The following is a 26,931-nucleotide window of genomic DNA, read 5'->3' on the forward strand; positions in this document are numbered from 1 at the left end:
CTTGTGTTGACTAAGCCGATGGCTGGACCTCCCAAATGAGAAGCTACTTCACGTTCTCCCCATGGCCCGTGCCACAGTGACTAACCAGATCACCCCAAGTATGACAGGAAAGTCGGCAGACAGATGGAAAAAAGTAGGTGAGAACTGGCCTCCTCGTAAACAGCCCTGAAAACCAGAGCGAGGGTTTCCAAGCTGCCTGAAGCCCCGGTGAGCAGAGTGGTACCCAGCTGCCCCTTCTCTCAGCAGCCCCTGCAGGTCTCCCACCCTCACAGGAGACTGACTATATAGTTCAACTTGCTGACTCTCATCATCTTCATCCTCTGCTTCTAAGTCTTGTTGAAGAGATGCCAGACCTTTCGGTCTTATCCTTCTGGCTTCTTACTAATGTTGCTAACACTGTCAACCTTAGGATCACCAACGAACTCTTTCTTTGGGGGGGGGTGAGACAGGGTTACTCTGTGGCTTTGGAGGATGTCCTGGAACCAGCTCTTGTAGACCAGGCTGGCCTCGAACTCACAGAGATCCGCCTGCCTCTGCCTCCCGAGTGCTGGGATTAAAGGCATGTGCCACAAACACCAGGCCACCTGTATAACTTTTAAGATGCTCTTGATGCCTGGACCCCATCCCCAGGGGCTGGGCTGAGTGTTAGGGTACAGGTGTGGCTGGGAACCACCACTTGTCATGTCCCATCACTGTCCTTTTTGCTCTATGTTGGAAGAGACTTACTTTGAGATGGAATTTTCAGATCATCATTTGGTCAGTAGCTATGAGCAATATTTTGTTTAGTCTGTTCCAGAGACTTCCTTAAATTAGTAATGTTTTTCATTTTTCCATGTTTTTTTTAGTTGATTGCTCACTTTCCTTACCATTTTGTCTGTGATTTTGTGACTGTGACTTCACATCTTTCTGCAGACACTACTTAGAATAAGAGGACATTTCTTAAGAATGAGTATCTGAGCCGGGCAGTGGTGGTGCATGACTTTAATCCCAGCACTCGGGAGGCATAGACAGGTGGATCTATGTGAGTTCAAGGCCAGTTTGGTCTACAGAATGAGTTCCAGGAGAAGTTCCCAAGCTACACAGAGAAACCCTATCTCAAACAAACAAAAAAGTACTGACTAAAGACTGTTTACACAGGCAAGCATGAAGTGTTGAGTTGGTGTGTTTCCCAGAGTCTTCAGAGGCACTGGGCAGTGGGAAGGGTGGGAGGGACAGGTAGGGTCTCCTGAGTTTGAAAGTTAAGCAGAAGAGGGATGAATAAAGACACCAAGATGACCGGAGGAAAGTTTGGCATTTGCAGCAGGGTTTTGGAGGGAAATGAGTGCTTTGGGCAGGGGGATGTGATGGTTTAATTGTGCAAAGGACAAATCATGTTTAAGTCCACAAGGGAAAGAGCCAAGAGGAAATGAAAAGATGAAAAGCAGTGGTTCAAGAGTGTACACAAAGCCAGGAGGTGGGGGCACACGCCTTTAAATCCCGGCACTCAGGAGGCGGATCTCCATGTGTTCGAGGCCAGCCTGGTCTACTCAGTGAGTTCCAAGACAGCCCCCAAAGCTACAGAGAAACCAAAAAAAAAAAAAAAAAAAAAAAAAACGAATGTATACAAATTCCCCCATTAATTAAATATCTACAAGCTGCATAAGTTAGAGCTAAACTGACAGTGTTGCTAAATAAAAATACTTCTTTAAAAAATACTCTAGTTTTAAATGTCAATTTATTTTACGTGCATGGGTATTTTGCCTGAAAGTATGTCTCCACACCACATGCATGCCTGGTGCTTACAAGGTGTCAGAGTCCCTGAGACGAGTTACAGACGGTCTGGGTGCTGGAAACTGAACCTGGATCCCTTAGAAGAGCTGTCAGTGCTCTTAACTACCAAGCAATCTCTCCAACCCCAAACCAAAGTGTTTCCTTAAGTAGATGGCCATGAAAATGTCTGAATATTTAGAAATTTGAACCATAAAAAGTTCCAATTTGTGAAAGGATGAGCTAAGCCTGGAAGCATTAAACACTCAAACACCAGGGAAGAAATCTTTCTTAAGTGAATGTTCATTCAAAAAGAACACCAGTGCTTGCTGTAGATAAAGTGCATGAAAGAGAACACCACTGTGGTAGACAAAGTGCGTCACTATGGTGCCTGGCGATGACTTGGTCCCCTAGGCACCGAGAGTTACAGATGAGACTGCAGGCAACACAATCTGCCTGTATCAGAATGTGTCACTACTCCTGCAGTTAATAAAGTTTGCAGTTGTCTATAGAGTGACCTGGTTACAACCACACAGGTATATGACACCTAATCATCAAACATCTGTTTCCATCATCAATTCCCCTTAGGGTTAAGACAGCTACAAACAGCATCTGTATGGAACATGTGAAACCTTACCTATGGCAAATAAACAGTCTTGCAATGCAAGAGAAACAAAGAAACAAAAACTGCCAATATGGCCTCTTCAGTTTTTGTTTCTTGTTGTTACTGTTTTGTCAAGGCAGGGTTTCTCTGTGTGGCTCTGGCTGTCCTGGAACTCATTCTGTAGTCCAGGCTGGCCTTGAATTCACAAAGATCTGCCTGTCTCTGCCTCCCAAGTTCTGGCATGTGATACCTTGGCCCAGTGGTCTTTTTGTTTTGTTTTTTAAACAAAGGGTCTCTTTACATAGCCCAGGCTGTCCTGGAAGTGACTCTGTAGACCAGGCTCACACCCACCTGCCTCTGCCTCCCGAGTGCTGGGATTAAAGGCATGTACCGCTGCCACCACCCAGCTACCTGGCCTTTCGATTCCACAACGCATTAAAACAGCAAGGAAGCGATGCACACAGCACGCACGCTTCCACCACACCAAGCTCTGAAACACTTTCTCTGCACTGAGACCCAGACCCTCACAGTACGTTAAGGTAGCACACTGGAAGCGTTGATGCATGTACAAGCATCACGCTTGTTAGCAGGCCGTGTGAAACACAACAAATCGCTCACACTCTAGCACACAATGTGTGAGAATGTGCACTCCCCCATCCCGTAAATCCACGTAATGAATAGATCTGCCATCCACAAGATTCTCCTTGTGTCCTTTTCCAATTCCTTCTGTCCCCGCTCAGGTCTGCAGGCAGTCTCTGATCTGCTGCTGGGCTGCTCAGTCGGCCCTTGAACTCAAATGACTCTCCTGCTCCATCTCTTAGTGCCAGGATTACAGGGGTGCCACCATAACTAGTTCCACTGCCTTTTCTTTTACTTATCTTACTACAGGAAAATTTGCTACATCCAAAGCTACAAAGATGTCCTTCCAAAAATGCCATAAAGTTGTGCTTTGCATTTAAGCTTATATAATCACTGGATTTACTTTTTGTAGGGGCACAGAAGCGTGTGCTCACAGACATGTGTTAGGGAAACCCGGAATGCAAAATACACAGGGTTGTTCCTTCAGGGAAAGAGTGTGAAGCCTGTTTCCCACCCAGAAGGCTGGAGGGGAAGTGCTCTCTGCCTGTATGGCTTGTATATATGGAAGTGCTATCTGTATGGCTGGGATGTTCCAGCACTGGCTACTCTTCATACATTCGTTTTCTGTCTGTCTATAAGTCTATAGAGACTAGCTTTATGGAAGGTGTCACATGGTACTTCACAAAGTTGATATAGTAACGCCTGATCTATAATTAGGTTATTTTGTTCCTCTGTGACTTCGGCATGCTTTGCTGTGCACACAGGATGGCGAACAAGAATAGTTCTCACCAGACTGTGCTGTGCTTAATAAGCCTAAAATAAACCACTTGGGTCAGACTCCTGAAGTTTCAACTAATACTTGCTACCTTGCCATCTTGTGAACTGCCTTCTTCCGCTCTGCTGCCCTCTGATGGTGGAATTAATCCCCGAGGGTTAAAACTCTAAGGCCATTTAGCAAACAAGTATTACTCATATCTTAGAATCTGGATGCTTAAAATATGTTCATGTATAGTTGATGGGGGAAGTCTTTCTGTGTATATGTTGTCCTATTGGTTGATTAATAAAGTACTGTTGGCCAATAGGAAAACAAGATAGGTGGGACTAGGAGTCGAAGAGGATTCTGGGAAATGTAGTCAAGAGTAAAGAGTTGCCATGTGATCCCCGGAAGAGGGGACGTCTCAGGATGCACCGTCCTTGGAAAGATAAGTCCGTATAGAAATATATATTAGTAGTCATGGGTTAATACTTAAGACAGAAGTAGCCAATGAGAAGCCCTGGACATTGGCTGACAGCATTGTAACTAATAAGAGTCCCTGTGTGTTATTTTGGGAGGCTAAAGCAGCAAGGCCATACAGTTGCTACTTTTTCTAATGCAGCTGCTTCGGCTCACCAGAGTGAAATCACTTTGGATGGCATTAATCATGTTTACACATCCTTTCTAGGACTCCCATTACAACTAAACACTGTAATAGGCCTGCTTACTAGCAAACACTTTAAGAAATGTTACAATTTAGCCGGGCGTTGGTGGCGCACGCCTTTAATCCCAGCACTTGGGAGGCAGAGGCAGGAGGATCTCTGTAAGTTTGAGACCAGCCTGGACTACCAAGCGAGTTCCAGGACAGCCTCCAAAGCCACAGAGAAACCCTGTCTCGAAAAACCAAAAACCAAAAAAAAAAAAAGAAAAAGAAAAAGAAATGTTACAATTTATGATATTACTTATGATCCTGGAATCCCTTACAAGCCACACAATCAATGTATAGGGTTAAGCTATTGTGGAATGATGTCATCAAATACTTAAACAGCAAATTTTAAAAATAAAAAGGCATTATACACACCCACCTAAACCTCCACATAACATACCAAGACGTACATAACATGACACAAACATTGTTTCCTTAAATACAAAAATAATTTGCTTCAAAACTTGTTTGTGAAGACAGTCTTTTTTCCTTTACATTTTATTTTTATTTCATGTGCATTTGTGTTTCATCTGCGTAAATGTGTGTGTGAAGGTGTCAGATCCCCTGGAACTGTTACAGTTATGAGCTGCCATGAGGATGCTGGGAATTGAACCCAGGTAGCAGTCAGTGCTCTTAACTGCTGAGCCATGAATGTAGCCCCTGGCAGTCTTTTTTTTTCTATTAAACAAATTCTAAAAGCTTTTTTATTATTTTATGTATGCATTTTGCCTGCATGTATGTCTGTGCATTTATGTGCATGCCTGGTGCGGGTCAAAGTCAGGAGAGGCTTCTAGATTCCCCTGAACTGTATGGGTTATTATGTCTGCTCCCCTCCCCCATTTGCTCAAGTTTGACATTGTGATAGCGTCCACATCACAAAAGGGGTTCGGAAATACTCTGTCAATTGTTATCCAAGAATCTGGGCAAAACTCATGCTACGGGCCTTCAAACATCCAGTAGATTCCTCAGGGAAAGCCATGCAGGGCTTAGCTTTCCTTGAAGGACTTCAGCCCTTCGCCACGTTTCCCACAGGAGAATCACTTCTCTATTGGTTGCTTCTTCTGAAATAAGCTTTGTCGTCTTGGATCACTGCCCACTTATTTACGCAAAGCAACTTATACTATCTGTCTTGTTTTTAAAACTGCGTGCTCTACACTTTTGTTACTTTCACTCCTGACTAGTAATGTGTGTCCTCTCTTTTCCTTCTGGTCAATCAGGCTAGAAGCTCATAGACAATATCTGCGTTTTCCAAGAGTGATGGGGAAGTCCTGTGTATATGTCAATAAAGCACTGTTGGCCAATAGGGAAGCAAGATAGGTGGGACTAGGAGTCGAGGAGGATTCTGGGAAAGAGAAACACAGGGAGTCATGATGTAGCTGCCATAGAAATAAGAGGTCCGGACCCCTTTCTACAGTAAGAGAAATACTTAGATTAACAATTATGAGTTAAATACTTAAGTCAGAGCTAGCCAGTAAGAAACAAGCAAATGGCCAACAGCTTCATAATTAATACAGCGTCCTATGTGTTCATTTGGGACTGATGCGGCTCTGGAACCAGGCTGACAGGAAGGCTGCACTCTACACAAGAGACAACTTTTTACTTCATTGACTTTACCTACTGTTTTCCTATTTTCTATTTTATTGATTTAAGCTTTTATCTTTGACCTGTTTCTTCTGTTTACTTTAGCTTTTGGTTTTCTCTATCCAGTTTCTTAAAAAGAAAGCTAAAGATACTTCTTTGTGACTTTACACTTTTAAATTTCCCTTTGAGAATTTCCTAACTATAAACCACAGATTTTGATTTATTAAAATTATTCAAATATTTCTAACCTTTGAGTTTGAGAGAAATGTGTTCATTTCTAAAGGTTTATGATTTTTCCAGGTATCTTTCATTTAAAAAATTGAGGCCAGCATGGAACTGATCCAGGCCCCCTAAATGTGGGTGTCAGTGAGGAGACCTAGACAATCTATGGGGCTTTGGGTAGTAGATCAGTATTTATCCCTGGCACACAAATGAACTTTGGACGCCCATCCCACAATGAGGGATGCTCTCTCAATCTGGACACTTGGAGGAGAGCCGAGGCCCTCCCCAGAACAAAATGACAGACTCTAGAGATCCTCCATGGAGGGACTTACCCTCCCTGGGGAATGGAGTGGGGATGGGGTGAGCGGGCATGGAGGGGAGAGAGAGGGAGCTGGGACTGACATGGGAAGCAAGCTTGTTTCTAATTTAAATATATAATAAAAATGTTTCAAAAAGACAAAAGAGTCTCTGTAGCTTCCGCTGTTCTAGAACTAGCTGTATAGAGCAGACTGACCTCAAACTCACAGAGATGTACCTGCCTCTGTCTCCCAGGTGCTGGGTTTAAAAGTGTGCACCACTACACCCAGCATATTTTTTCTGTTTTACTTTACATGTATGAGTGTTTTGCGCATGTGTATGTCTGTGTGTCATGTATATGACTAGTGTTCTCAGAGGCTGGAAGAGTTCCTGGAATTGGAATTACAGATTTTACTAGCAGCCCCCCCACCAACCCATGAGTGCTGGGAATTGAACCCAGGACCTCTGATGAGCCGTCTCTCCAGCCCCAGCATTGATTTTATTTTATTTTATTTTTTTACTTTTTATTTGTTTGCTTATTTTTGAGACAGGGTTTCGCTTATGTATCTCTGACTGTCTTGGAGATCACTCTGTAGACCAGGATGGCTTTGAACTCACAGAGATCTGCCTGCCTCTGCCTCCTGAGTGCTAGAATTAAAGATATGTGCCACCACAGTCCAGCCACACTGTCACATGAACTAAAATATGATCTCTTTTAGGTATCTCATGTGAAACTGAAAATAAAGTGCACTTGGTAGATAATGGATAAACTACCATAAATGCCAATTCAGGCAGTTGGCTGGTAGAGTTGTCTTCTAAATCACTTTCTGATAACCCTCCCCGAGGTGGGGAGGGGTGTTTACTGCTCTACCAGTTGATAAGAAAGGGGTCATCTTTGTAGTCTCCAAGGATAACCTCTTTCTTCCGGGTTTATCAGAGTGCTAGGATTAAAGGTCTTCGCCACCACTATCCGGCTCACACCCAGTTCTTATTTTGATCTTTAATCTATATAAGTTATGGAAAGACCATTAATAGTTATAATTTTGAAACCGAGTGAAACACTGCTTTGTTTTGTTTTCTGAGATAGGAGCTGTCCATCCTGCAGTCCCAGTCTCCCGAGTGCAGGATGACAGCGTATGCACCATCCTGGCAACCGTTCTTTCATAAATCAACTGGAAAGTGTACAAGGGAAACCCAAGCATGTCAAGTCACCATGTTATAAAAGTGACGTTGGCTGGACAGTGGTGGTGCACTCGGGAGGCAGAGGCAGGCAGATCTCTGTGAGTTCAAGGCTAACCTAATCTACAGAACAAGTTCCAGGGCAACCAGGGATACACAGAGAAAGCCTGTCTCTAAAACAAAACAAAAAATCAAAACCACAAACAAACAGAAACGAATGTTTGACAACATAACAGTTCTATGAACTTGAGCAAGTCACATAACTACTTTGAGCTTCAGCTTCCTAACTTACAACATAATGTTTAACATTGCTGGAATCTGGAGCATAGCTCAGTGCTGTCCTCAACACCAAAAGAAAAAAGGAGCTCATATGCACTGGGATTCTGGGATGGACCCTAATGCACAGAGCACCACTGTGAGGCCCAGGGAACTTCCATCCTCAGCAGTAGCAACTTATAACTGTTCTCATTTACATTACTTTCTTTTTAAAAGATGCATTTATTCATTATGTATTCAGTACTTTGCCTGCACAACAGAAGAGGCACCAGATCTCATTACAGATGGTTGAGAGCCACCATGTGGGTGCTGGGAATTGGACTCAGGACCTTTGGAAGAGCAGTCAGTGCTCTTAACCCCTGAGCCATCTCTCCAATCCTACATTACTTTCTAAAGATTTCCACAAACTACAGACATGAGCCTGGTATGGTAGCTCACACAGGTAACCCCAGAGCTCAGGAGGTTGAGGCAGAAGGATCAGTTTAAGGTCATCCTTAGTCACATACCGAGTTTGAGACGAGGCCAGCCTTTGAGAAGCCCTACCTAGAAAACATAACATCAAAGTGAGTATCTATGTCTGAATATATTTCACCAGGTTGCATCTCAAGAATGGGTATACTAGAGGTTAAGGAGACCTCTCAGCAGTTGAAAGGGCTTACTGTTCTTCCAGAGGATCCAAGTTGGGTTCCAGCACCCTCTCTGGCTCACAACCACCTGTAACTCTAGCTCCAGGGCACCCAATGTCCTCTTCTGGGTTCCCTGAGGGCTTGCACTCACAGAGCAGACATTCACACAGACATACATTGTATACACATAAATAAAAACAAATAAATGGACACATGACTTTCTGGTGTCATTTTTATGAAAGAACAGGGGTTACTATGTCATCAACATTCCAGTTAATTTGCTTTGCTGATTTAACAGACATGTAATTGCTCACTCATTTTTGCAGCTTGAAAACTAACAACTGTCTAATTATTCTTTGGCCCTACACAACATGCATAGGAATGAAGCAGGAAGGGAACAGAAATTCTGCACAAAGAGTCACAGAGGAAATGAAAGCAAACCATTTGAGGGTTTTCTGTGAGGCAGAGACCTCCACTTCAGGTCCCCACAATGAAGTAGTAAGGAAGGAAAACATGGCAGGCAGCACTGGAGACAGGAGCTGAAGGAAGGCTTTCAACCAGCAAGGGTGTGGTGAGAGTACATTTAGGGTGGGCAGGGAAAGACAGCCCAACTCAAGACTGTGGCTCAAGCAGAAAGTGACTGGAGGGAATGGCCCGTGAGCAAGACTGGTGATGACCTCTACAACCAATGACATAGTAGGCAGAGGGCGGGCTTCCTGCAGGGCCAGCAGTGTGCAGGAAGAAGCAAAGACATGAATCACCATGACCCATCCAGGAACTGCTTGTGATCCAATTTGGCTACAGTGAAGGGTACATGTGGGAAAGACGCAGACGATGCTCAATAAATAGCAGAGGCTTGACTGAAGGACCTTGTGTACCAGAATACAGCATTTGAACTTTATTCCAAAGGAAATGGGAACTGAAGCACTTTTAAGGAAAGTGACAATCAGACTGGCTTTAAAACAACTTACTCTGGCAACCCTCCAATGGCTTCCCATCACAAACAGCACAGACTCCAAATCCCTTCCATGCTCTCAGCCACCACGCTGACCACAGATAATGTTTCATTCTCACCTCACATACTCCCCTTGAGCTGCTCTGGCAAGCATCCTACTCCCTTGTTCCTTCCCCTGGGCTCAGCACCTGCTGTCCATCTACCAGGGACTTCACAGCACTCTCATCTCCATCTCCTTTTGAGGGCCTTCCTCTGCTGTCACTAAGAAAGAGCAAGAAACTACGGCAAGCCAGGCAGTGGTGGCCTATGCCTTTAATCCCAGCACTCGGGAGGCAGAGGCAGGCGGGTCTCTCTGAGTTCAAGACCAGGCTGGTCCGACAGCCTCCAAAACAATACAGAGAAACCCTGTCTCATAAAAAAAAAAAAAAAAAAAAGAAACTACGGCAATTGGCCCCACCATCTGTCTCCTCATGCACCGCAGGGCACATACACGGATCCGCAGATTGCTGACTCACCTCAGTAGAGCTCGGGGTCCAGAGGCGAGCCTCTCAATAACCACAGACGGTGGAACTGTCCCCATACAGTGAAGCTGACGGATGGAGAAGTAACTGAAGAACGGATGGTTAGCTAGTGAAGAGCAGGGCTCCCTGACTCTGTCCACAAAATGAAATTTGCACAGTCACCAGAAAATAATACTTTATATTCCTAATGAGAATGCAAGCTGGGACCATGTTTTTAAGGGCAAATCTGCCAATACCTACAAAAAGTTTAATATCCAGCAACACCATGTCCAGAAAACTGCCTGCAGGTATTCTTGGAAACAAGTATCTGCTGGAAGGCTACTAAACACAGCACTTCTGATAGAAGAAAGACAATTCCTTTGTACATGAGTATGGGTGCACGCACATGTCTGTGTATGTGGAGGCCTTTCTCCGTCACTTTTGAGGCATCTCTCACTAGACATGGATATAGTATGAACCCTGCCGGGCTGGGTGGCCATCAAGCTTTAGGAATCTGTGTTTCTCTCCTGTTCCAGGGTTAGAATTACAGACACACATCATGCACACAGGACCCCATGCTTTAGGAATCTGTGTTTCTCTCCTGTTCCAGGGTTAGAATTACAGACACACATCATGCACACAGGACCCCATGCTTTAGGAATCTGTGTTTCTCTCCTGTTCCAGGGTTAGAATTACAGACACACATCATGCGCACAGGACCCCATGCTTTAGGAATCTGTGTTTCTCTCCTGTTCCAGGGTTAGAATTACAGACACACATCATGCACACAGGACCCCATGCTTTAGGAATCTGTGTTTCTCTCCTGTTCCAGGGTTAGAATTACAGACACACATCATGCACACAGGACCCCATGCTTTAGGAATCTGTGTTTCTCTCCTGTTCCAGGGTTAGAATTACAGACACACATCATGCGCACAGGACCCCATGCTTTAGGAATCTGTGTTTCTCTCCTGTTCCGGGGTTAGAATTACAGACACACATCATGCGCACAGGACCCCATGCTTGCACAGCAAGCACTTTCCTGAGTCATCTCCTCAGCCACAGGGAAATACTTTTTAATGGGCTATTACTATAAATCTCAACAATGAAAAAGTATGCAGCAGTTAAAAATAAGTTAACAGCTATATGGGAATTGATGTGTAAAGATATTCAAGAATGACATAAAAGAGAAAAGCAACTTACAGACCAAAACCTAACTGTTCTAAGGGTCAAGAATATAGCTTAGTGATGGCACATTTACTCAGCATACACAAGGACTTCAGTTTGGCCTCTACTAGCACAGAATAATACATATTTGCATTAAAATCCATATGTACAGTGGGATTCAGTGAAGCAGAGGATGGCAGACCTCTATGACTGGCCAGCTAGTCTACATTGTAAGCTTCTGGCCAGCTGAAGGAACACAGTAAAGCCCTGTCTCAAAAACAACAACATAACCACATGCAGCATTTGCAAGGGCAGCAAAAGCATCTAAGAAATACATCAAACCATTCAGAATCATAGGCTTCAAATGGGAAATAAGTTTTCAAAACTGAGTCTGTTACAAATCAATTTTTAAAAAATTAAGGGGCTGGACAGGGTTTAAGAGCACTAGTTGCCCTTCCAAAGGACCTGGGTTCAATTCCCAGCACCTACATGGTAGCTCACAAGTTCCAGGGGATCCAATATCACCACACACACATACATGCAGGCAAAACACCAATGCATATAAAATTTAAAATACAGAAGCAAGCGGATCTCTGTGAGTTAAGACCAGCCTGGTCTATAACAGCTAGTTCCAGCACAGCCTCCAAAGCCACAGAGAAACCCTGCCTCGAAAAACAAACAAAAATTAATAAAAATTGTTTAAGTCTGTTAAATTTTAATTCTCATTAATAAAGAAAAAGTCAATTGAGTATATCTATCAGGTCTTGATGACCCTCTGACCCACAGTACAGGAAATGCAAGCCACTGCAAGTGATTAATCAGAGAGTCACCATTCATTACAACTAGTTATGGACACTCACTATGTGTCGAGCAAGATGGCAAACAGGAAGCAACTAGTCCCTGCTCCCAGAGAGCTTGGAGGGCAGGGGCTTTTGGTCCCCATTCCCTGCTTCCCCTTTTAAGAGCCACTGGTGGTTTGTGTTTTCCTTTATCTATTACACCTAGTGTTGCTACTAAAATAGGTATTACCTAGCAGAATCAGCACACTAAACAGAGATAAGAGATTTATAAGGTTTTTAAAAAATATTTATTTATGTATTTGGGTGTTTTGCCTGCATGTACATCTGTTTACTCGAAGAGGGCATCAGATCCCATGGAACTACAGTTATAGATGGCTGTGAGCTACCATGTGGGTGCTGGGAATCCAATTCAGAACCCCTGAAGGAAGAGTCAGTGCTCTTAATCCCTGAGCCATCTCTCCAATCCCAAGATTTATTTATAATTTTTTTTAGGTTAGAAACAATCTTGTTTCACATGTTAATCCCACCTCCCTCTCCCTCCCCTCCTCCCCTGCCCCCAGGTCTCCCAGTCCCCCACCCAATCTCCACTCCGATCCCCAGGGAGGGTGAGGCCCCCCATGGTGGATCTCCTGTGACTGTCATTTCATCCAGGGCAAGGCCTAGGCTCTCCCCCAAGAGTCCTGGCTGAGAGAGTCTCCCATATTGTGACCTGGGCACTCAAAGTCTATTTGTACGCCAGGGATAAATACTACCCAAGGCCCCCATAGATTACCTAGGCCTCCTCACTGACACCCACATTCAGGGAGTCTGGGTCAGTCCCATGCTTTCCACACAGCCATCAATCTGGGGAAGTCGCAAGATTTATAATTTTTCTTTTTTAAGATTTTTCAAGACAGGGTTTCTCTGTGTATATTTGATGCCTATCCTAGAACTCAGTTTGTAGACCAGGTTGTTCTCCAACTCACAGAGATCCGCCTGCCTCTGCCTCCTGAATGCTGGGACTAAAGGAGTGCGCCACCACTGCCCAGGTAAGATTTATAAATTTTAATGTTTGATGAATAATTCTCTACCCTCTGGTGGGCCACATGCTGCTGTCTCTGCCTCCTCAGTGCTGGATTAACAGTGTGTGCTGTTAGCCGGCGTTGGTGGTGCACACTTTTAATCCCAGCACTCCAGAGGCAGAGGCAGGCGGATCTCTGTGTATTCGAGACCAGCCTGGTCTACAAGAGCAAGTTCCAGGGCAGCCTCCAAAGCCACAGAGAAACCCTGTCTCGAAAAACAAAAACAAAACAACAAAAAACCAGTGTGTGCTGTCAATCACACCCATCCCTTCTCTGCTAGAAAGAACATTCTAGAGCCTTTCTTTGGAGGAGCACTGCTTTTTTCTATCCACTCAGTGCCTTCAGTCCTCTTGTTCACTACAGTACTTCAAGGGTAAGCATATGAATAACCTAGCAGACGCAAACCAAACCCCGTCCTGACGAACGATTAGCTTCACCTGAGCTGTGAAAACAATGTCCACCTAGCACAGCTAGAGCTCATCAGAAGAAACTGGGAAGACAAAGTTCGCTTCAGGTAACCTGTAAGTATTTTGTGACTGTTTTCACAATTTACCACTTTTGTTGAAATGTACAACGATGAGACAGGTGTGGCAGTGCATGCCTATAATTCCAGCACTCCAGAGGCAGAGGTAGGAGGACCAAGAGTTCCAGGCCAGTCTAGGTACTTAGCCTTAAAGCAACAGAATCATGTGTGTGTACACATCACAATGAACCTGCAACATTAGAAACTTCCTCTTTAAAACCAGGTGGCGGCAGAGCACGCCTTTAACCCCAGCACTCGGGAGGCAGAGGCAGGAGGATCTCTGTGAGTTCGAGGCCAGCCTGGTCTACAAACTGAGTTCCAAGACAGTAGAAGTACACAGAAAAACCCTATCTCAAAAAACAAAACGGAAAAGCTACATCCATAAATTACACTAAAAATCTATCTAACACACAATAACTACGGGCTCTAAGCAAGCAAGATGTTTTTATAACTTCAAAACTAAAGACGACTTCTGGCCATGGTGGCGCACACCATTAATCCCAGGACACAGGAGGCAGAGGCAGGCGGATCTCTGTGAGTTTGTGGCTACCTTGGTCTATGCAGTGAGTTTCAGAACAGCCAGGGCTATGTAGAGAAACCCTGTCTCAAAAAAGAAACAAACAAACAAAAAGAAACAAACAAAAACTATATTCTGTGTCCATGTCCCACGATGCCACAATATTTAAAAAATATTTGGGTAGCCAGACGTTGGTGGCGCACGCCTTTAGTCCCAGCACTCGGGAGGCAGAGGCAGGTGGATCTCTGTGAGTTCGAGGCCAGCCTGGTCTACCGAACAAGTTCCAGGACAGCCTCCAAAACAATACAGAGAAACCCTGTCTTGAAAAAAAAAAACAACAACAAAAAAAGAAACAAACAAAAACTATATTCTTTGTCCATGTCCCACAATGCCACAATATTTAAAAAATATTTGGGCAAACAGCTACCTTTTAAGACAATATTATTAATAATTTTCCTAATTTAATAATTTAAGAAAACTATTAAATATGTTAATTAATACATAAGATAAAAATAAAATTCAACGTTAAGAAAATGTAACTTAACCATCAGGACTTACTATGAACGAAATGGGACATTTTGTAAGCCAGGGGTCTCCCTTGTGTTAGAATCAAACTAAAACTAAAACTGGTTCCTAAAGAGAAAATCTCCTTAAACAAGCCTCTGCGATGCCGGCTGTGCAGCTTCCTGAGCCACTGAGCGAGCACATGTCATCTGCTGCATGTTTCCTCTCGTACTGCACAACGTCTCCTCCAGGGGCTGCATCTATTATCACATTAACCAATCGCGGTATTGTTGAGAGTCCCCAACAGCCATCTGTAAATACATCAATACAAAGTTCAGCCTTGAAATGCTCATAGACTTCAGCAGTTAAGTACTATATATATATTCTCTCCATACAATCCATTTCCTGAACTTGTGGCTTTCAGTTTCCTGTTCGTCAATGGCTTCAGCCCCAGAGGCAATACATAAACACACCCCAGCCACAGTATGTCCAATTTTGACTTTAATCTGACCAAATATGTAACTATAGCAGTGGAGACAGCAACAGCAAAAACTGAATAATTTACAAAGGAAAAGATACAAAGTACATTCCTTGTGTGTGAACTCAGCTTCGCTATAAACCAGGATGTTCCTCGGTTTCTCTCCACTGAAAACCGATAAGCGGCTTTATCAGACGCTAACCATGAAACCCATCCCGTTTCCTCTTTTCACTTGCTTGCCAGGAAGCTTGGAGCTAAATTTAAAGTTCAAATACAGACACTATCTCGCCTTAGATTGCTGGTGTAAATTTTCCTTCCTTCCCATTCTCTCATCCTGCTCATTATTTCTCAAGTGATTTATACTCATTTCCCTCTGTTTCTAATGATCCTAACCTTTTTTTTGTTTTAAACTATCAACTCCTTTTCCATAAATTACAATTTATGAGAAAATTAACCACCTAAAAGTTCCCATCTTTAAATCACTGTGCATCTATTAACCCATCTTATCTAAAATACAGTTTCTAAAATGTATCTTTCCTCTTTAAAAATTATTATTCCAATACAGAGAAACCCTGTCTCGAAAAACCAAAAAAAAATTATTATTCCAAGCCAGGTGTTGGTGGCGCACGCCTTTAATCCCAGCACTCAGGAGGCAGAGGCAGGCGGATCTCTGAGTCTGAGACCAGCCTGGTCTACAGAACAAGTTTCAGGACAGCATCTAAAACAATACAGAGAAGCCCTGTCTCTAAAAACAAAACAAAACAAAAAATTATTATTCCATATAATTAGGATTGGCTTTGAGGAAAGCCAATGACTTTTTTTTAGAATAAAAGAATTAAATGGCATAAGAATCAAACCCTAAGTTATTAAATTTGGAGCTCTAAATCAGAATCAGAAAACTAATAGAATTAGTCTGGCAATCCCAAATAATTGTTAATAAAAGGTCACCTCAAATTCTCTAGGCTATCATGACCATTCTTAGATCAAAACAGATACTATGAAAACATTAAAATGGTTTGAGATCAAGTTGGGGAGATGGCTCAGCAGGTAGGAGCATGGCTGCTCTTCTAAAGGACCTAGGTTTCAGTTCCCAGCATCCATGCAGCAGCTCACAACTGTCTGTAACTCCTGTTCCAAGACTTGACACTGTCACACAGACACACATGCAGGCAGAACACCAGCATAAAAATAAATCTTGAAGAGAGAGACAGAGACAGAGGAAAAAGGGAGGAAGGGAGAGAGAGAGAAAGAGAGAGAGAGAGAGAGAGAGAGAGAGAGAGAGAGAGAGAGAGAGAGAGAGAACAATGTCTAAAAAAATGGTTTGAGATCTAAGAAGAAAATGCCATTCACACTTGTTCAGAAACTGTAAGTATATGCTACACATGAAAATGTCTAGTGTACGGTAGTGCTTTAAGTGGAGTTAAAAGTGAAGACATGGAAACACCTCAAACTAAGACATTTGACAAGAAAACATTAAATAAACAAGTTCTAGAATACAGCCATACTAAAAATGGTACAATGAAATAAACATCATAACATGGCAGGCAGTCTGTAAGACTACACAGGAAGCGGATCAGTGGTGTCGCAGCCTTTAACCCAGCACTTGGGAGGCAGAGGCAGGCGGATCTCTGTGAGCCCTGGTCTACGGAGAGAGCTCCAGGACAGCCAGGGCTGTGTAGAGAGGCCGTCTCAGAAGAGTACAAAAAAGACCACACAGCCTCCTCAGACGCTGGCTTGGTGGTAAGGCACTTGCTTAGCACATGAAGCCCTGGGACCAAGTCAAAATGAAAAAGAATGGCAGGAGGCAGCCTGGTCTTCAGAGCAAGTTCCAGGGCAGCGAGAGCTACAGAGAAACCCTGACTTTAAATATCCTCAAAAAAGGAAAAAAAAAAAAAATCAATCCCTCCCTTTCCTCTCTCGTGGTATGATAAACTCAGTATTAATAATCAAATAATTAAAGAAATCTAAGAATGAGGCTAACAAAATTGTTACTACATAAGTTTAAAAGGAATCAGGGGTGGTGGCGCACACCTTTAATCCCAGCACTCGGGAGTAGAGGCAGGTGGATCTCTGTGAGTTCGAGACCAGCCTGGTCTACAAGAGCTAGTTCCTACAGGGAAACCAAAAAGAAAAAAAACATATATATATCCCTTCGCAGACTTCTTTTCAAACAAAATACTTCAGCATAAAAAACACATTAGGGACGGGACATTGGGATGTGGCTCACAAATCACATTCAACTCTAGTACCAGAAAAAGGAAACAGAATTTCCCATTTCACCTGAAGAGGCTAAGAGAAATACACACACACACACACATGCTCACACACACACACACACATGCTCACACACACACACATGCTCACACACACACATGCTCACACACACATGCACACACACACGTTCACACACACACGTTCACACACACACGCTCACACACATGCTCACACACACACGCTCACACACACATGCTCACACACACACATGCTCACACACACATGCTCACACATACACATGCTCACACACACATGCTCACACACACACACACTCACTCACACACACACACACACACCCCATGCATATACACCCTTCAAAACAACCCAAACCTGCCCTGGTGAGATGTAAAACACGCAAGCCTGAAAACTGAATTCGATCCTCAGGCCCCATGTGTGGGTCCTCTGCCTCTGTAACCCATTAGTCTCTGCCCCTTCCCAATAATAAATTAGAAACATTTTAAAAGTGAATTTGGAAGCTTTTTTCTTCTCTTGTGATGGGATTTTAAAAAGTGTCATTGATCAGAGGAAAGGGGAAATCCTCTAATCCCTTCAGAAGAATGAAATAAAGAAAAGAAAGCAATGTATGGTAAATAAATAATGATCTGGTGCACACTTCTGAAGACATGGGAAGGCTGTATACAGACACTAGTCGGTTACACAACTCAATCTCAGAGTGCTTAAGAATGATAAAGAAAAGTCTGTATTTCCATAACACGGAACCTAACCCAGCAGCTTGCTTCTTTTGGAAGGAATGTAAGTTTGCAGAGGTCTGGGGTATCTCTCTGTAACCCAGGCCATTTTCTCTTTTTCTCTTTAATCGTGGGAAAGAATAGAGAACATGAAACAATTGCCAGTTGCAAAATGATTTCATGGTAAAATTATGCTTATAGTGACTAAGAAGTATTGTTTGCTATGCGCATTTTCAGAATGCAGGGAGAATGTCTCACAGAGGTTAAAACAATACATTTCCAGGGAAAAGGAACTGCTAGGACAGTGAATCGGTGTCCGGAATCTGCATCGTGCTCTGTGAAAGGGAAGGGGATTATTTACTGAGCAAATAGTGTGGCTAGACATGAACCCAGGACCTTATCAAAGAAGCAAGCAAGGCTTAAGTGAGGTTCTTGACATTCTGCCTGGCTCACAGAGGTGGTCAATGCTAACACAGTGGTACCAGACTGACTCCTCACGGTAGGACCACCTATCTGTAGCTGTGAGGGCATCTGTGCTCTATCATGACAAAAACAAAAGGTTTGCTTTTAAAAAAGAAAAAGAATATTCATAACTGACAACTTTAAAGATGAAAAAGAAGCTTTTTCCCTCAAATCTGGTTCTTGTACCAATTCCCAGAAGCTGTCCTCTGACCTCCGCGAGTGAGCCACAACATAAGCACGCACACATGCTCACCCACACACTAAATACATGAGCAATCTAAAATAAAAGAGCAGCCGTGCTCAGCGGAGAACCCACACATGACCTTCTCGTAATGGGTGAGTTACTATCATCCTGTTCCTGATAGAAAATCACTCTTTATCTTGGTTTTGAGATCAGCGGCAGAATTGGCACTGGTATAATTCCACCAGACGGTTGAGAACCACAGCAATGAAAGCCACACCAGCTCGTGCTCAGTCCTGAGAGCTGGAACCTACACAGTCATCAGCTGTGGGTCTCGAACTTTTGACTATCTCCTCCACATCTCAGTTTCTGCATCTATAAACAACGCAGCTGGATAGAGTGCCTTCCTCCCTTCCTCTCTTTCCCCTTCTGCCCAGTCTTTTCCACCCTGTGGCTTTTACAATCTAGGATGTCGGGAGGGCAGGGAGGAAACCAGTCATAAAAACCCACCAAACTATGACCCGAGCAAGTGGGAGCTCCTGACTCCTCCTGACTGACAGCTAGGGAGCCTACATAAGACCGGACTAGGCCCCCTGAATGTGGGTGACAGTTGGGGGACTTGAGCAGTTTATGGGATCGCAGGCAGTAGAAACAGTTTTATCCCTATGCCTGAACTGGCTTTTGGGAGTCCATTCCCTATGGAGGGATACCTTGCTCAGCCTAGGTACAGGGCAGAGGGTCTTGGTCCTGCCCCAAATGATAGGACAGACTTTGATGATTCCCCGTGGGAGGCCTCACCCTCTCTGAGGAGTGATAGGGTGGGGTGGGATGTGGGGATGGTAGGGAATGGAAGGGCCAGAGGGAGAGGGAACTAGTATTGGTATGCAAAAAAGATCTAAAAAAACAAACCAACAAACAAAAAACCACCAAACTCAGCCAGGCAGTGGTGGCACATACCTTTAATGCCAGCACTTGGGAGGCAGAAGCAGGTGGATTTCTGAGTTCGAGGCCAGCTTGGTCTACAGAGCAAGTTCCAAGACAGTCAGGGCTGTTACACAGAGAAACCCTGTCTCAAAAAACCAAAACCAACCAAAAACCAACGACAACAAAATACCAAACTTTTGAGACAAATAATAGGGGTTATATAAATAACTAAAAATATAAAGAGAGAAAGCCAAAAGCAAACTGACAAATTAAAGAAGCATAATAGTTTACAATAGACTACCATCAACTCCACTGTTAAAATTAAACTTTCAGGGACTGGTTTTTTTCTTTATTTTTGAGACTGGATCTCATGAAATGCCCTGGTTGGCCTAGAACTTGCTATGCAGACCTCAAATTCAGAGAGACCTACCCGCAGCTGCCTCTTAAGCACTGGGATCAAAGGTGTGACATACTCTTGGCAAAGATCTGTTTATATGCATGTATGCCTGCATACATACATACCTGAGCATCATGTGAGTGCCTGGTGCCTGTAGCAGCCAGAAGATGGCACTGGATCACCTGTGATTGGAGTTACAGGGGGTTGTGAGCTGCTGTATGGCTACTGGGAACCAAACGGAGACTCTGCAGGAACAACGAGTGTTCTTAACCACTGAGTCATCTCCAGCAGTTTCGGCTTTTTTTTTCTCCCAAGGAAGGCAGTGAGAAATGTCAGGTGCTGATTCAGGAGTGTGATCTAGAACACCCAAGATCCTCTAACAAAGAATGCAAGAGATCTTCTCCCGTGTTAGCCACTTGTCATTGCTGCGACAGCATGTCTGACAAAGCCGAGGAGAGAGGACTTATTTTGCTCCAAGTTCAAGGGTGCATTCCATCTTGGTGGGAGAGGCATGGCCGCAGCTTGAGGCTTCTGGCTCCATTGCATCCAGTCAGGAAGCAGAGACACGGTGCTGGTCCTGAGGCCTTTCTCCTTCACTCAGTCTGTGGAACAGTGCTACCCACATTTAGAGTGGGTCTAACCCACCCCAATAAGCCTAATCTGGATGGTCCCTGCTTGCACACCCAGAGGCGTGTCTCTTCAGTGATTCTAGATCCTGTCACGTTGATAACCAATGCTAACCACTACACCAGCTCTCCTCAGCACATATGGAAAAGATGCCACGTTCCCTAGCAGGCTGTCACTCTCACCATTTCATCCATTCCAAACAAATCTGGGCACCTCTCCTTCCTTCTCAGTGCTCTATCCAAAGTGCACCCCCCTCAGTCTAAAGATGCTGGAGACACTGTTCTAAACGCCTTAACTGGATGAGCTCACCTAGTTCTCCGTAATCTCAAAGGGAGGCTAGGAAGCCTGGTAGAACAAGGAAGGCCTCAACGGTCTGCCAGTCTGCTAACTTCAACGCTCTGGTCACCGTCTTTAAGCTCCCATCTGCTTGGCAGTTATTCCTGCCTCTTCACCTCTTAAGAAATTTGCCAGTTACCATGGGATCTGGGTTGCTGTTTATCTTTGTGCATAGCTTCTCTTTCTGAGAGGACAGTGTCTTGTTTTGTAGCACTGCTTAGAACACAATGGAACTTAAAATATCTGACCACAGCAGTAGCAGTGCTTATTAATGAAAACTGTTCCAGTAGTCATAGTTCTGAAGACACAGGCCCCTGACCTCCATACTCCACAGCTGCTGTTTCATTTAGTCCTGAAACACCTTCAGCTAGTGATCATCTTGTCCTTGTAGCCTATAAAGAAACTGAGCTGAGGAAAACTGATATTTCAGCCGACGTCTTGTCTCACTGCAACATGGCAGTGATGGGATGCAGATCCCAGCAGTACAATTAAGAGTCTGTACCAGGCCTGGGAGTGGGGTCCAGCTCAGGCTGCTTGTCCAGCATGCAAGAAGCCTTAAGTTTTGTCCCAGCACCACATAAAATTGTAATCCCAACCCTTGGGAGGTAGAAGCACAAGGATCAGAAGTTCAGCTACACAGTGAGTTGGTTACATGAGATACATCTCAAAAAGAAAAAAGTGTGTATAACATTGCATCTATATAGCACTCTTAATTCCCAGCCAACCACAGAACACTGAAGAAAGTCAGTCCCAATCAATCCCAACAATTCAGCTGTGAAAAGCAGCATTTATGAATGCTGAAGAGTAAAAACCAAAAGGCACAGAAACTGCTTCCGAAAAACTCATCGTCCATCAAGACTTCGGGACCTGAAGGGCATGGAGGTGTATACCTGTAAACTATAATTCAAAGTCCTCGTGGTACATGGGGGAGGGCCTAGTTCCTGCCCTGGATGAAATGACAGGCTCTGGAGATCCCCCATGGAGGGGGGCTGGAGGGGCAAGGAAGGAGGGGAGGGAGAGGGAGCTGGGATTGACATGTGAAACAAGCTTGTTTCTAATTTAAATTTTAAAAATTATATTAAAAAATAAAACAAAACCAAAGTCCCCATGGCAGAGTCCCTGTGAGTTTAACACAGTTCAGATACAAAGCCATCCTGGCTTAAAAATTACTACTTAGGCCTTCTAAAATCTGAGGCCGGAAGTTTAGCCTGGTGGTAGAGCGCTTACCAAGCACACATGAAGCCCAGAGTTTACTCCCCACTGGAGTTTAAGTATGCTCAATGGAGACGGCTTCTCAAAGTACCTGGACATCCAAGCTGAAGGCTGAAGAGTCTGAAGCCAGCTTGGGCTAAAACGGGAGATCCTGGCTCCAAAAGTAAGCAAACAAGGTAAGCAATTATAATTACACCACCACCTGAAAGTATCTGCAGCAGCTACAACTACAGCACCAGAACCCAGGAAGTATCTCCTATCTGGAAGGGAAGACGGAGTCCTATGTATGTACTCATAAGCAAGTCTTATGTATGTATGATGTTCATGACAGGGATGACTTTACTTTAGCATGTTAATCAAACTAGGACAAGCACAGTGGAAATCAGGGTGAAAGATTAAAAAGAGGCATTAAAGCCAGACTTGGTGGTACACGCCTTTACTCCCAGCAGAACTCTTGTGAGTTCAAGGCCAGCCTGGTCTACAGAGCCAGTTCCAGGACAGCCAAGGGTACACAGAGAAACCCGTCTCAAAAAAAAAAAAAAAAAAAAAAAAAAAAAAAGGCATTAAGTCAGAAACAAAGGAATTTGGTGAGTCACTGAGCTTTTAAGAAACAAACAGTAATGAGTGACCAGTGAGAAGAATGGAGTCGTTAAAGAAGGCAGACAGGAGAGCTGCTCTGGCTGGAAGGGGAAGGGTGGGGAGGCTGCAGAGGGCAGCTATAGAGATGGCGTTCACACGTCCTCATTTCCAAACCACCCCAGGGACTTGGGCATAAGGCAGGCGTGGCAGAGCAGCACAACAGAGGTGTGTCGTTTTGTTTTTGAGTGTGCATAGGCATGGTATGTGACACATATGTGTACGTCTACATGAGTGCACCTGGAGGCTAGAGGTTAATGCAGGTGACTGTCTTCATTGCTCTCCTCTTTAAATAGAGGCAGGGTATCTCAACCGAGCCTAGAGCGCACTGATTCAGCTAGTCTCGCTGCCAGTGTGGTCTCAGGATACTATCTAGGCCTACAGCTGCGCTGCCATGCCACGCGGCTTTTCCATGATGCTGGGGACTGGAACTCGAGTCGTCATGCTCGCATGACATGACCAGGGCTTCAGCCACTGGCCATCTTCTCAGGCTCTGGGGTTTTAGAGAAAGAGATGCACTCTAGCTAGCTACTACATTCAAGGTAGCCTAACTGTCGGTGGGCAGCCCTGCATTTGACTGGTTTGACTCAGTTATTCTAAAAAGAAACATAAAAAAAAATCAATCTTTGTTTTTTAGTCCATGAACCAAGAGAAAGAAGCTTAAGACAAAAACAGTTTCACAATTCCCGTTTGTCCAACGCCAGATTCCTGAGCTAAAACATACTGATTTTGTTAATAACAAAAGTCTGCTGCACCAATATTATTACCGTTTGACCATATGTGTATGAAGTTAACAGGTTTGAAGATTTTTTAAAGTATGCGTATCCACTTATTTCTGACTGGGAATGTGCACATGTGTGCGTGCCCTTGGAGGCCAGAACTCCTTGGAGCTGGAGGTGCAGGTGCTTGCAAGCTGCTGGGAAGCAAACTCAGGTTTTAAAGATTTTGTTTGTTTGTTTAATGGCTTGTGCCTGAGCCTATGTCTGTGTGCCATGTCCCTGGAGTGGCTGTAGATGCCACAAGAAGGCATCCCGACCCTGGAACTGGAACTGCAGGCAGTCGTGAGCCTGGGAACTGAACTCAGGTCCTCTTCAAGAGCCATAGCGCCCTTCACTAGCCCTGAGCCACCTCACCTTTCCAAATTTCACAGAGTTTTTTTTTTTTTTTCTTTTTTCAAGACAGGGTTTCTCTGCATTGTTTTGGAGGCTGTCCTGGAACTCTCTTGGTAGACCAGGCTGGCCTCGAACTCACAGAGATCCGCCTGCCTCTGCACACACCAGCCATAACGCCAGCGGAGGTTATCAAAAGATCACAAGTTCAAGGTCAGCCCAGACAAAAGAGTGTGACTTTATCTCAACAACTAAACCAACCAAAATGAAACAAAGGAACGATTAATCAAAATGTCAGTAAGTAACGTACCTGGAGCATGTGGAGGGCACTGAATTCCTCTCTCCAGTCCCTCACTTTGTTATATGGACAACATAGGTATTTTAAAAATTCTATCTCTAGTTAAGACTGACAGAACCAACTTCTAGCAGATAGGACTGGGTGGGTTAGTATGGCAGTGGAATACTTGTCTAACATACACAAGACCCTGAGTTCAATCCTCAGCACAGGGAAAATAAAATTCTAACACAGAACCCATTCCTAAAGAAACCCTAAGGAAACGTACTGTATATAAAGAGGAGAAAAGATCTAGTCTGCCACTGCAGAGTGTCATGAGGATGCCCTTTAAAGAGAAAGTCATTTCTTTATCTGTGTTGAGAGCAGAAGACAACTAGCATTTTTGCTCAATGTACCTTTGATTTTGCTGAAAAATACATAAACCATCTAAATGTATGGTTCTGATTAATAAAGATTAAATAGATATTTGCCTCTGATGTCAATGACTAGCCTCTGGTTAGCCCTTAAATATCTCCCAACCTAGGAAACAACCAAAAACTTTAATACAGAGGTGTTAAAAAAAAGTTGTTTTTAAAAAATAAACTATTTAAACCAGGACTTAAGCAGGTTTAGTTTCAATCAGCCACACAGAGGCTATGGGAGACTCACCCTGACCGACACAGTTTGCAAACACCAAGCTTGCCTCCCTCTGATCAAGAGCACCACCCAAAGATGACAACCAGGCTTTCTGGCCTCCTCTCCCTTTGTTTAATGTTCAGAACGCTAAAGCTGGTACATGTCTGTGCAGAACGTGACACACTGTAGGTGTGCACTCTTTCATAAGAATAAACACCACCTTTAATTTCAGGAAAGGCACTGCTAGGGATCAATCAGTCCCTGGTGACATGCACAGGTAACAAAATAAAGCAGGGTTTGCTCACTGCAGTGTGTGTTCAGTCATCCTCCCTCCGGATCCTGTTTCTTCCAAAAAAAACACACGGGACTTCAGTGAAAAGCAACCACACACACACACACACACACACAGACACTGTCGTTAATTGGTCAGCTAATTTATGATTGTGTTATTCTGCTTTTTTCAGGTAAGGCCATTTCCCGCCTTCAACATATTTTAGAGCTTGTCTCCTTTACTAAAAATGCCATGTACATAGCATACAATGTACAGCTTAGTAAGTCAGAACACATGGAACTAACTGGTAAATTTGGATAAAGGTATACTCGACAACCTTTGTACTCATCTTGTACTTTTCTGGAAGCTAAAAGTGAAAGAGAGACTGAGAGGTTACTCAGTGGCTAACGTGTTTGCTGTGTAAGCACGAGAACCTGATTCGAATTCCCAGTACCCATGTAAAGGCAGGGCACGGTGATGCGGGCCTGGAACACCCGTGCTCAAGAGCGCAAACAGGCCAGCTGGTCTAGCTAAGAGCTCCAGGGTCAAAACGTAAGGTGGATGAGCAATAGTGAAAGAGAATGTTGACCTCTGGCCTACATACATACATGCACGCGCATGTGCACCACACACACATGAAAGTAAACTTGCACACACAAACACATATATATGCACACACATACCCCCAAAATAAGAAAAATAACATTACCTAAAAAGTAAATCATTTGATTTTCATCATTCCAGAAAGGTCCCCTGAAGCCCTTCCTATGAACCACAGCCCTACCTAGAAGCAGTCCTCATTCCTACCATGTCCCTGTGTGTTCCCCTCTCTTCTGCTGTGGGGATTGGCAGACTGCTTCTATCGCAATGGAGCTGCAATAGAAACAAACTGCACACCCCGTACTAGGCCCTTTCTGAGCATAGACTTTGTTCCTTTTGGTGCGGCCTGTTTCATGGGGAAGGAGAAAAGGGAGAGAGGTTCACCCTAAATACACTACAGTGGATAGCTAGACACACAGATACACATACAGCAATCACGTGTGAAACACTTATGTGTACACGTTCATAATACACACGCAGTTATATGTAACATGGGCAACTGATAATCTGATACACACACATATATACATATGAATTTCACATGTGTATTTGTCTGCATTCATTGTATGTGAAGCCAAAACTATTTTGTAAAGATTTATTTTATGTATTTGAGTGTTTTGCCTGCATGTATGCATGTATGTATACCATGTACCCAGAGAGGTCATTAGAGTGTCAGATTCTCAGGAGCCACCATTGTAGGCACGGGACTCAAACCTGGGTTCTGTACATGAGCATGAATGTGCTTAACCAGCCCCACACATAACATTTCTGAAGACCTCACTAAGTTCACAGTGAAAATAAATCTGCAACGAGAAGGTAGCCATCTCGGCTTCTCTTAATAGTAATCACACCCAGGAGTACAAGAAGAGACATGGCTTCCTCCCACTTAAACTATTACACTCAGCCAGACAAATATGTCCTCACAAATCTCCTTAGAAATCTGAGCATTGGGATCTTACCATCTACTACACAATAATTTTTTGCACCATTTTTGCTCTGTCAAAAGTTACACATGGAGACGATGTCGCCAGTTACTATTTAACACAGGTGAAGAATATTCCATGCCTATTCAGAATATATGCTGATAAGGACTCAGTCTCTAACATGTTTTCTCCAGTCCAAAAAGTAGCTCGTCACAACATTAAGTCCACGATAGAGCCATTTCCCCATCAAATACTATGTGTAGTTTTCAGCTGACAATAGAGAAAGGACTTCATTTCCATACACA

The 26,931-nt window shown here is 43.8% G+C and overlaps 1 protein-coding gene across 3 annotated transcripts in view; it reads right to left on the reverse strand.

Moving 5' to 3' along the window:
• Fkbp5 (FKBP prolyl isomerase 5) overlaps positions 1 to 26,931 on the reverse strand; it is an 83,594-nt gene that overhangs the window by 51,337 nt on the left and 5,326 nt on the right. Inside the window, exons 1-2 of one of the 3 annotated variants that reach the window (XM_040732139.1) lie at positions 14,652 to 15,411; positions 10,041 to 10,178 (exon numbers count right to left, since the gene is read on the reverse strand). The exons of 1 other annotated variant lie outside the window; for it this stretch is intronic. The gene's annotated coding sequence lies outside the window, so the exon portion shown is untranslated. Of the gene's footprint in view, positions 1 to 10,040; positions 10,179 to 14,651; positions 15,412 to 26,931 lie in introns of those variants that run through there. One more of the 3 variants, XM_021235848.2, reaches the window with a different exon arrangement.

This window comes from Mesocricetus auratus, unplaced genomic scaffold (genome assembly GCF_017639785.1).
Source record: "Mesocricetus auratus isolate SY011 unplaced genomic scaffold, BCM_Maur_2.0 Super-Scaffold_100027, whole genome shotgun sequence".
NCBI lineage: Eukaryota > Metazoa > Chordata > Mammalia > Rodentia > Cricetidae > Mesocricetus > Mesocricetus auratus.